Source organism: Nothobranchius furzeri, unplaced genomic scaffold (assembly GCF_043380555.1).
Source record: "Nothobranchius furzeri strain GRZ-AD unplaced genomic scaffold, NfurGRZ-RIMD1 Scf103, whole genome shotgun sequence".
NCBI lineage: Eukaryota > Metazoa > Chordata > Actinopteri > Cyprinodontiformes > Nothobranchiidae > Nothobranchius > Nothobranchius furzeri.
Window position 1 is genome coordinate 30,001 of NW_027223119.1, and position 10,000 is coordinate 40,000.

The following is a 10,000-nucleotide window of genomic DNA, read 5'->3' on the forward strand; positions in this document are numbered from 1 at the left end:
CTGATGGCGGGGTGGAGGAGCAGAAGCCAGCCTCCAGCAGCTGATGGCGGGGTGCAGGAGCTGCAGCCAGCGTCCAGCAGCTGATGGTGGGGTGGAGGAGCTGCAGCCAGCCTCCAGCAGCCAGCCTCCAGCTAGTGATGGCGGGGTGGAGAAGCAGGCAGCCTCCGTCAGCTGATGGCGGGGTGGAGGAGCAGAAGCCAGCCTCCAGCAGCTGATGGCGGGGTGCAGGAGCTGCAGCCAGCGTCCAGCAGCTGATGGTGGGGTGGAGGAGCTGCAGCCAGCGTCCAGCAGCTGATGGTGGGGTGGAGGAGCTGCAGCCAGCCTCCAGCAGCCAGCCTCCAGCAGCTGATGGCGGGGTGCAGGAGCAGCAGCCAGCCTCCAGCAGCTGATGGCGGGGTGCAGGAGCAGCAGGCAGCCTCCAGCAGCTGATGGCGGGGTGGAGGAGCAGAAGCCAGCCTCCAGCAGCTGATGGCGGGGTGCAGGAGCTGCAGCCAGCGTCCAGCAGCTGATGGTGGGGTGGAGGAGCTGCAGCCAGCGTCCAGCAGCTGATGGTTGGGTGGAGGAGCAGCAGCCAGCCTCCAGCAGCCAGCCTCCAGCTAGTGATGGCGGGGTGGAGAAGCAGGCAGCCTCCATCAGCTGATGGCGGGGTGGAGGAGCAGAAGCCAGCCTCCAGCTGGTGATGGCGGGGTGCAGGAGCTGCAGGCAGCCTCCAGCAGCTGATGGCGGGGTGCAGGAGCTGCAGGCAGCCTCCAGCAGCTGATGGCGGGGTGGAGGAGCTGCAGCCAGCGTCCAGCAGCTGATGGTGGGGTGGAGGAGCTGCAGCCAGCGTCCAGCAGCTGATGGTTGGGTGGAGGAGCAGCAGCCAGCCTCCAGCAGCTGATGGCGGGGTGCAGGAGCAGCAGCCAGCCTCCAGCAGCTGATGGCGGGGTGGAGGAGCTGCAGCCAGCCTCCAGCAGCCAGCCTCCAGCTAGTGATGGCGGGGTGGAGAAGCAGGCAGCCTCCATCAGCTGATGGCGGGGTGGAGGAGCAGAAGCCAGCCTCCAGCTGGTGATGGCGGGGTGCAGGAGCTGCAGGCAGCCTCCAGCAGCTGATGGCGGGGTGGAGGAGCTGCAGCCAGCCTCCAGCAGCCAGCCTCCAGCTAGTGATGGCGGGGTGGAGAAGCAGGCAGCCTCCATCAGCTGATGGCGGGGTGGAGGAGCAGAAGCCAGCCTCCAGCAGCTGATGGCGGGGTGCAGGAGGTGCAGGCAGCCTCCAGCAGCTGATGGCGGGGTGCAGGAGCAGCAGGCAGCCTCCAGCAGCTGATGGCGGGGTGCAGGAGCTGCAACCAGCCTCCAGCTGGTGATGGCGGGGTGGAGGAGCTGCAGCCAGCCTCCAGCAGCCAGCCCCCAGCAGCTGATGGCGGGGTGGAGGAGCAGAAGCCAGCCTCCAGCAGCTGATGGTGGGGTGCAGGAGCTGCAGCCAGCCTCCAGCAGCCAGCCTCCAGCTGGTGATGGCGGGGTGGAGGAGCAGCAGCAGACAGCCTCCAGCAGCCAGCCAGCCTCCAGGAGCTGATGGCGGTGTGTGGGAGCAGCAGCCAGCCTCCAGCGTTCAGCCAGCATCCATCAGCTGATGGCGGTGTGAAGGAGCTGCAGCCAGCCTCCAGCAGGTCATGGTGGGGTGGAGGAGCAGCAGCCAGCCTCCAGCAGCTGATGGCGGGTTGCAGGAGCTGCAGCCAGCCTCCAGCAAATGATGGCGGGGTGCAGGAGCTGCAGGCAGCCTCCAGCAGCTGATGGCGGGGTGCAGGAGCAGCAGGCAGCCTCCAGCTGCTGATGACGGGGTGCAGGAGCTGCAACCAGCCTCCAGCTGGTGATGGTGGGGTGGAGGAGCTGCAGCCAGCCTCGAACAGCTGATGGCAGGGTGCAGGAGCAGCAGCCAGCCTCCAGCAGCTGATGGCGGGGCGCAGGAGCTGCAGGCAGCCTCCAGCAGCTGATGGCGGGGTGCAGGAGCAGCAGCCAGCCTCCAGCTGGTGATGGCGGGGTGAAGGAGCTGCAGCCAGCCACCAGCAGCTGATGGCGGGGTGAAGGAGCTGCAGCCAGCCACCAGCAGCTGATGGCGGGGTGGAGGAGCTGCAGCCAGCGTCCAGCAGCTGATGGTTGGGTGGTGGAGGAGCAGCAGCCAGCCTCCAGCAGCTGATGGCGGGGTGCAGGAGCAGCAGCCAGCGTCCAGCAGCTGATGGTTGGGTGGAGGAGCAGCAGCCAGCCTCCAGCAGCTGCTGGCGGGGTGCAGGAGCAGCAGCCAGCCTCCAGCAGCTGATGGCGGGGTGCAGGAGCTGCAGGCAGCCTCCAGCAGCTGATGGCGGTGTGCAGGAGCTGCAGCCAGCCTCCAGCAGCTGATGGCGGGGTGCAGGGGCTGCAGGCAGCCTCCAGCAGCTGATGGCGGGGTGCAGGAGCTGCAACCAGCCTCCAGCTGGTGATGGCGGGGTGGAGGAGCAGCAGCCAGCCTCCAGCAGCCAGCCTCCAGCTGCTGATGGCGGGGTGGAGGAACAGAAGCCTCCAGCAGCTGATGGCAGGGTGCAGGAGCAGCAGCCAGCCTCCAGCTGGTGATGGCGGGGTGGAGGAGCTGAAACCTGGGTCGGACCTGGTCTGCAGCAGGGCCCATTACCACTCAGAAGCTGATGGCAGTGTGTGTTTAGGTCCCTGCGGGGTGGATGAGCTGAAACCTGGGTCAGACTTGGTGTGCAGCAGGGCTCAGCACCCTCCAGAAGCCGATGACAGTGTGTCTTTAACTCCCTGCCTGGTGGGAGAGCTGAAAGCTGGGTCGGACCTGGTCTTTAGCAGAGCTCAGCAGCCTCCAGAAGCTGATGGCAGTGTGTGTTTCATCCCCTGCGGGGTGGGAGAGCTGAAACGTGGGTCGGACCTGGTCTGCAGCAGGGCCCATCACCATCCAGAAGCTGACGGCGGTGTGTGTTTAAGTCCCTGCGGGGTGGGAGAGCCATAACCTGGGTCGGACCTGGTCTGCAGCAGAGCTCAGCAGCCTCCAGAACCTGATGGCAGTGTGTCTTTAATCCACTGCGGGGTGCAGGAGCTGAAACCTGGGTCGGACCTGGTCTGCAGCAGGGCTCAGCAGCCAGCAGAAGGTGACGGCAGTGTGTGTTTAGTTCCCTGCGGGGTGCAGGAGCTGAAACCTGGGTCGGACCTGGTCTGCAGCAGAGCTCAGCAGCCAGCAGAAGGTGATGGCAGTGTGTGTTTAAGTCCCTGCCTGGTGGGAGAGCTGAAACCTGGGTCGGACCTGGTCTATAGAAGAGCTCAGCAGCCTCCAGAAGCTGATGGCAGTGTGTGTGTTTTGGTCCCTGCGGGGTGCAGGAGCAGGAACCCGGGTCGGACCTGGTCTATAGCGGAGCTCAGCAGCCTCCAGCAGCTGATGGCAGTGTGTGTTTAATTCCCTGCCTGGTGGGAGAGCTGTAACCCGGGTCGGACTTGGTCTGCAGCAGGGCCCATCACCATCCAGAAGCTGATGGCAGTGTGTCTTTAATTCCCTGCGGGGTGGAGGAGCAGAAACCTGGGTCGGACCTGGTCTATAGCAGAGCTCAGCAGCCTCCAGAAGCTGATGGCAGTGTGTGTTCAAGTCCCTGCGGGGTGGGAGAGCTGAAACCTGGGTCGGACCTGGTCTATAGAAGAGCTCAGCAGCCTCCAGCAGCTGATGGCAGTGTGTGTTTAAGTCCCTGCGGGGTGGGAGAGCTATATCCCGGGTCGGACCTGGTCTATAGCAGAGCTCAGCAGCCTCCAGCAGCTGATGGCAGTGTGTGTTTAAGTCCCTGCGGGGTGGGAGAGCTGAAACCTCGGTCGGACCTGGTCTATGGCAGAGCTCAGCAGCCTCCAGAAGCTGATGGCAGCGTGCCTCTAAGTCCCTGCCTGGTGGGAGAGCTGAAACCTGGGTCGGACATGGTCTGCAGCAGGGCTCGGCAGCCTCCAGCAGCTGATGGCAGTGTGTCTTTAAGTCCCTGCCTGGTGGGAGAGCTGAAACCTGGGTCGGACCTGGTCTATAGCAGAGCTCAGCAGCCTCCAGCAGCTGATGGCAGTGTGTGTTTAAGTCCCTGCCTGGTGTGAGAGCTGAAACCTGGGTCGGACCTGGTCTATAGAAGAGCTCAGCAGCCTCCAGCAGCTGATGGCAGTGTGTCTTTAAGTCACTGCCTGGTGGGAGAGCTGAAACCTGGGTCGGACCTGGTCTATAGTAGAGCTCAGCAGCCTCCAGCAGCTGATTGCAGTGTGTGTTTAAGTCCCTGCCTGGTGGGAGAGCTGATATCCGGGTCGGACCTGGTCCACAGCAGGGCCCATCACCCTCCAGAAGCTGGTGGCAGTGTGTGTTTAAGTCCCTGCGGGGTGCAGGAGCAGAAACCTGGGTGGGACCTGGTCTGCAGCAGAGCTCGGCAGCCTCCAGCAGCTGATGGCAGTGAGTGTTTAAGTCCCTGCGGGGTGGGAGAGCTATATCCCGGGTCAGACCTGGTCTAAAGCAGGGCCCATCACCCTCCAGAAGCTGGTGGCAGTGTGTGTTTAAGTCCCTGCGGGGTGGAGGAGCAGAAACCTGGGTCGGACCCGGTCTACAGCAGAGCTCAGCAGCCCCCAGAAGCTGATGGCAGTGTGTGTGTGTGTGTGTGTGTTTAAGTCTCTGCCTGGTTGGAGAGCCGATACCTGGGTCGGACCTGGTCTGCAGCAGGGCTCAGCAGCCTCCAGAAGCTGATGGCAGTGTGTCTTTCATTCCCTGCGGGGTGCAGGAGCAGAAACCTGGGTCGGACCTGGTCTATAGCGGAGCTCAGCAGCCTCCAGCAGCTGATGGCAGTGTGTGTGTTAAAGACCCTGCGGGGTGGGAGAGCTGAAACCTGGGTCGGACCTGGTCTGCAGCAGGGCTCAGCAGCCCCCAGAAGCTGATGGCTGTGTGTGTTTAAGTCCCTGCGGGGTGGGAGAGCTGAAACCTGGGTCGGACCTGGCCCGCAGCAGGGCCCATCACCCTCCAGAAGCTGATGGCGGTGTGGGTTTAAGTCCCTGCGGGGTTGAGGAGCTGAAACCTGGGTCGGACCTGGTCTGCAGCAGGGCCCATCACCATCCAGAAGCTGATGGCTGTGTGTGTTTAAGTCCCAGGGGGGTGGGAGAGCCATAACCTGGGTCGGACCTGGTCTGCAGCAGGGCTCAGCAGCCTCCAGTTGCAGATGGCAGTGTGTGTTTAGTTCCCTGCGGGGTGCAGGAGCTGAAACCTGGGTCGGACCTGGTCTATAGCAGAGCTCAGCAGCCTCCAGAAGCTGATGGCAGTGTGTCTTCAATTCCCTGCGGGGTGCAGGAGCTGATACCTGGGTCGGACCTGGTCTGCAGCAGGGCCCATCACCATCCAGACGCTGATGGCAGTGTGTGTTTAAGTCCTAGTGGGCTGCAGGAGCTGAAACCTGGGTCGGACCTGCTCTATAGTAGAGCTCAGCAGCCTCCAGAAGCTGATGGCAGTGTGTCTTTAAGTCCCTGCGGGGTGGGATAGCTGAAACCTGGGTCGGACCTGGTCTGCAGCAGGGCCCATCACCATCCAGACGCTGATGGCAGTGTGTGTTTAAGTCCTAGTGGGCTGCAGGAGCTGAAACCTGGGTCGGACCTGCTCTATAGTAGAGCTCAGCAGCCTCCAGAAGCTGATGGCAGTGTGTCTTTAAGTCCCTGCGGGGTGGGATAGCTGAAACCTGGGTCGGACCTGGTCTGCAGCAGGGCCCATCACCCTCCAGAAGCTGTTGGCAGTGTGTCTTCCATTCCTAGTGGGGCAGGGGAGCAAAGACCTGGGCAGAGGAGCGCCTGTCTGCATCCGATCCGGCCCCTCAGCAGCCCGCCGTGAGCCTTAGAGAACCCCCCCCCCCCCCCAGCGGGCTCCAGGAACCGGGCCCTGCGTCGGACCCAGCTCAGTAAGGCCCTCCCTCGGGCCCTGCAGCAGGTGGCCCCGTCTATGCAGTCGAAAACCCCGCGAAAATCGGTGTAGAAACGCCCGAGAGGCGTGGTGCGGTTCCCCCGGCCGGTACCGGGTCCGGACCGGTCCGGAAGTCCACCCAGAACACTGCCTGGGGCTTCTGGGCGGCTCCCCAGGCGCAGGCAGTCGAAAACCGCGTGAAAATCGGTTCAGAATTGACAAAACGGCGACCTCGTCGCTCCAAAAACTAAGTCCAAACTAAGCCTTTCGCTTATCGCTTAACGCTTAAGGCGGTCGGCCTTATGGCCAGTAAATGAAAAGTGCCTGCGCCCCTGGAGGTTTTGGAAGGTGCGAGCGATGACCATGCTCGGGTTAGTAGGTGAGGCCATCGGAAAACCAGCGTGAGTTGGCGGGTTTGGGTGGCAATCTATTCCAGGCAGAGTCGACTATCTCTGGGCATCAATTTTGGGATTTTTCCGGCTCTGGTTCTGGGAGAAACGCAGGGGCAAAGTGCACGAGCCGCGGCCGATTTTGGTGGCCTGTCCCTGGGCACAAAGTCTGAGGAGTGTGGGCCTGGTTCTCCGAAAAATACCAGTCTGCTGGAGCTCACTCCCATGGCTCCAGGGGGCACGGCACACCCCCCGGTAGCCGACCAAAGTGCTCTACTCGGGCCAGACTCGGACCCACGACCCGGGGTGAGAACCACAACTACTGGTCATCCTTTTGACCTCCAGGGGGCGCGGCAGAGCCTCCCCAGTCCGACGCAAGTGCCCCACTTGGGCCATACTCAGACCCACGGCCCGGGGCGAGAACCACAACTACTGGTCATCCTTTAGACCTCCAGGGGGCCCGGCACAGCCTCCCTAGACCGACACAAGTGCTCCACTTGGGCTGTACTCTGACCCAAGTCCCGGTGCGAGAACCACAACTACTGGTCATCCTTTAGACCTCCAGGGGGCCCGGCACAGCCTCCCTAGGCCGACACAAGTGCTCCACTTGGGCTATACTCTGACCCAAGTCCCGGGGCGAGAACCACAACTACTGGTCATCCTTTTGACCTCATGGTCATCCTTTAGATCTCCAGGGGGCCCGGCACAGCCTCCCTAGGCCGACACAAGTGCTCCACTTGGGCTATACTCTGACCCAGTCCCGGGGCGAGAACCACAACTACTGGTCATCCTTTAGACCTCCAGGGGGCACGGCACACCCCCCGGTAGCCGACCAAAGTGCTCTACTCGGGCCAGACTCGGACCCACGACCCGGGGTGAGAACCACAACTACTGGTCATCCTTTAGACCTCCAGGGGGCCCGGCACAGCCTCCCTAGTCCGACACAAGTGCTCCACTTGGGCTATACTCTGACCCAAGTCCCGGGGCGAGAACCACAACTACTGGTCATCCTTTAGACCTCCAGGGGGACCGGCACAGCCTCCCTAGACCGACACAAGTGCACCACTTGGGCCATACTCTGACCCAAGTCCCGGGGCGAGAACCACAACTACTGGTCATCCTTTTGACCTCATGGTCATCCTTTAGACCTCAAGGGGGCACGGCAGAGCCTCCCTAGTCCGACACAAGTGTCCCACTTGGGCTATACTATGACCCAAGTCCCGGGGCGAGAACCACAACTACTGGTCATCCTTTAGACCTCAAGGGGGCACGGCAGAGCCTCCCTAGTCCGACACAAGTGTCCCACTTGGGCCATACTCAGACCCACGGCCCGGGGCGAGAACCACAACTACTGGTCATCCTTTAGACCTCCAGGGGGCCCGGCACAGCCTCCCTAGTCCGACGCAAGTGCTCCACTTGGGCTGTACTCTGACCCAAGTCCCGGGGCGAGAACCACAACTAATGGTCATCCTTTAGACCTCCAGGGGGCACGGCACAGCCTCCCTAGTCCGACACAAGTGCTCCACTTGGGCTATACTCTGACCCAAGTCCCGGGGCGAGAACCACAACTACTGGTCATCCTTTAGACCTCCAGGGGGCACGGCAGAGCCTCCCTAGTCCGACACAAGTGTCCCACTTGGGCTATTCTCTGACCCAAGTCCCGGGGCGAGAACCACAACTACTGGTCATCCTTTAGACCTCCAGGGGGCACGACACAGCCTCCCTAGTCCGACCCAAGTGCTCCACTTGGGCTATACTATGACCCAAGTCCCGGGGCGAGAACCACAACTACTGGTCATCCTTTAGACCTCCAGGGGGCACGGCACAGCCTCCCTAGTCCGACACAAGTGCTCCACTTGGGCTATACTCTGACCCAAGTCCCGGGGCGAGAACCACAACTACTGGTCATCCTTTAGACCTCCAGGGGGCACGGCACAGCCTCCCTAGTCCGACACAAGTGCTCCACTTGGGCTATACTCTGACCCAAGTCCCGGGGCGAGAACCACAACTACTGGTCATCCTTTTGACCTCATGGTCATCCTTTAGACCTCCAGGGGGCCCGGCACAGCCTCCCTAGGCCGACACAAGTGCTCCACTTGGGCTATACTCTGACCCAAGTCCCGGGGCGAGAACCACAACTACTGGTCATCCTTTAGACCTCCAGGGGGCACGGCACAGCCTCCCTAGTCCGACACAAGTGCTCCACTTGGGCTATACTCTGACCCAAGTCCCGGGGCGAGAACCACAACTACTGGTCATCCTTTTGACCTCATGGTCATCCTTTAGACCTCCAGGGGGCCCGGCACAGCCTCCCTAGACCGACACAAGTGCTCCACTTGGGCTGTACTCTGACCCAAGTCCCGGTGCGAGAACCACAACTACTGGTCATCCTTTAGACCTCCAGGGGGCCCGGCACAGCCTCCCTAGGCCGACACAAGTGCTCCACTTGGGCTATACTCTGACCCAAGTCCCGGGGCGAGAACCACAACTACTGGTCATCCTTTTGACCTCATGGTCATCCTTTAGATCTCCAGGGGGCCCGGCACAGCCTCCCTAGGCCGACACAAGTGCTCCACTTGGGCTATACTCTGACCCAAGTCCCGGGGCGAGAACCACAACTACTGGTCATCCTTTAGACCTCCAGGGGGCACGGCACACCCCCCGGTAGCCGACCAAAGTGCTCTACTCGGGCCAGACTCGGACCCACGACCCGGGGTGAGAACCACAACTACTGGTCATCCTTTAGACCTCCAGGGGGCCCGGCACAGCCTCCCTAGTCCGACACAAGTGCTCCACTTGGGCTATACTCTGACCCAAGTCCCGGGGCGAGAACCACAACTACTGGTCATCCTTTAGACCTCCAGGGGGACCGGCACAGCCTCCCTAGACCGACACAAGTGCACCACTTGGGCCATACTCTGACCCAAGTCCCGGGGCGAGAACCACAACTACTGGTCATCCTTTTGACCTCATGGTCATCCTTTAGACCTCAAGGGGGCACGGCAGAGCCTCCCTAGTCCGACACAAGTGTCCCACTTGGGCTATACTATGACCCAAGTCCCGGGGCGAGAACCACAACTACTGGTCATCCTTTAGACCTCAAGGGGGCACGGCAGAGCCTCCCTAGTCCGACACAAGTGTCCCACTTGGGCCATACTCAGACCCACGGCCCGGGGCGAGAACCACAACTACTGGTCATCCTTTAGACCTCCAGGGGGCCCGGCACAGCCTCCCTAGTCCGACGCAAGTGCTCCACTTGGGCTGTACTCTGACCCAAGTCCCGGGGCGAGAACCACAACTAATGGTCATCCTTTAGACCTCCAGGGGGCACGGCACAGCCTCCCTAGTCCGACACAAGTGCTCCACTTGGGCTATACTCTGACCCAAGTCCCGGGGCGAGAACCACAACTACTGGTCATCCTTTAGACCTCCAGGGGGCACGGCAGAGCCTCCCTAGTCCGACACAAGTGTCCCACTTGGGCTATTCTCTGACCCAAGTCCCGGGGCGAGAACCACAACTACTGGTCATCCTTTAGACCTCCAGGGGGCACGACACAGCCTCCCTAGTCCGACCCAAGTGCTCCACTTGGGCTATACTATGACCCAAGTCCCGGGGCGAGAACCACAACTACTGGTCATCCTTTAGACCTCCAGGGGGCACGGCACAGCCTCCCTAGTCCGACACAAGTGCTCCACTTGGG